Source organism: Carlito syrichta, unplaced genomic scaffold (genome assembly GCF_000164805.1).
Source record: "Carlito syrichta isolate Samal-C Ts95f unplaced genomic scaffold, Tarsius_syrichta-2.0.1 Scaffold303517, whole genome shotgun sequence".
In the NCBI taxonomy this organism is placed as follows: domain Eukaryota; kingdom Metazoa; phylum Chordata; class Mammalia; order Primates; family Tarsiidae; genus Carlito; species Carlito syrichta.
In genome coordinates this window covers 1-1,740 of record NW_007247613.1, presented here as the reverse complement: position 1 = coordinate 1,740, position 1,740 = coordinate 1, and positions in this window count along the sequence as shown.

Below are 1,740 nucleotides of genomic sequence, written 5' to 3'. Positions count from 1 at the left end.
TTGGAAGAAGTTGATTCCAACCCTCATGGATGGCTTTGAGGGGTTCAAGACTTTGTGGAGAAAACAACTGCAGATTTGGTGGAAATAGCAAGAGAAGTAGAATTAGAAGTGGAGCCTGAAGACATGACTAAAATGCTGTAGTTTCATGATCAAATGTTAACAGATGAGGAATTGCTTCTTAAAGCTGAGCAAAGAAAGTCATTTCTTGAAAATGTGGTATATATGCACCACGGAATACTATACAGCCATAAAAAAGAATGAAATTATGTTTTCTGCAGCAAGAAGGGTAGAGCCAGCGGCCATTATTCTAAGTAAAATGACACAGAGACAGAAAATCAAATATGTTCTCACTTATAAATGGGAACTAAACAATGGATACACTTGGTTGTAAAGAGGGAGATAATAGTCCCTGGGGAAAGGGTGGGAGGAGGGCGAGGGTTGAAAACTACCTATTGGATACTACGATCACTATCTGGGCAATGAGTTCCCTAGAAGCTCAAATGCCAGCATTACCCAATATACCCACGTAACAAACCTGCACATGTAACCCCTGAATCTACAAGAAAATAGAAAATAAAATAGGAAAGTGGCTTCTTGAGATAGAATCTATTCCTGGTGTAGATGCTGTTAACATTGTTGAAATGACAACAAAGAATGTAAAATATTACACAAACTTAGTTGATAAAACAGCAGAAGAGTTGGAGAGGATTGACTTCAATTTTGAAAGAAGTTCTACTCTGGGTAAAATGCTATCAGACAGCATTGCATCCTACAGAAAAGTATTTTGTGAAATGTGGAGTCAATTGGTGTGGCAAGCTTCATTGTTGTCTTATTTTGAGAATGGCCACAACCACTCCAATCTTAAGCAGCCACCACCCTGATTATTCAGCAGCCATCAACACTGAGGCCAGACCATGAAAAGATTACAATTTGCTGAAGGCTCGGGTGATTGTTAGCAGATTTTAGCAATAAATTATTTTTAATTGAGGTATTTACATTGCTTTTTCAAGACAAAATGCTATTGTACATAATGAACTTCAGCATATGTAAACTTAACTTTTATATGCACTGGGAAATCAAAAAAATTAATGTGACTCATTCTATTGTAATATTCGCTTTATTATGGTAGTCTAGGACCAAAGCTACAATATCTCTGAGGTATGTCTGTACTTATTTTTAATGCTTTCATCTTCTAAATCGTATGCCAGAACTAAAAGTGATTTGCCCACCACAATTACAGTAATACACCTCTGTGTCTGTCTACATAATTAACTCCTCTAATGAGTTTCATACTTTTTTATGTTACTTGTTTCTGTTTAGCATCCTTTCATTTCAACTTAAAGAACGTCTTTTAGCATTTCTTGTAAGGCAGGTCTAGTATGATGAATTCCCTCAACTTTAGTTTTTCTGGGAAAATCTTTATCTCTCCTTCAATTTTTAGGGAGAGTATTGTCAGGTAGTATTATTGATTGACAGTTTTTTTTTTTTTTTTCTTTTAGCGCTTTGAGTGAGTATATCATCACATTCCTTTCCAGCCTGCAAGGTTTTTGCTAAAATATATATATATGCTTCTTATGTATGGGGCTTCTCTTATAAGAGACAAGTAGCTTTTCTTTAACCACTTAAAAAATTTTATGTCTTAAGTGGACCTTGAACAATTTTCATCATACTATAAGAAAAGGATTGGCAGTAATGGGAAACTGCCAGGGGAGAGGGGGTGGGATTGGCAGTTGAGGGAAA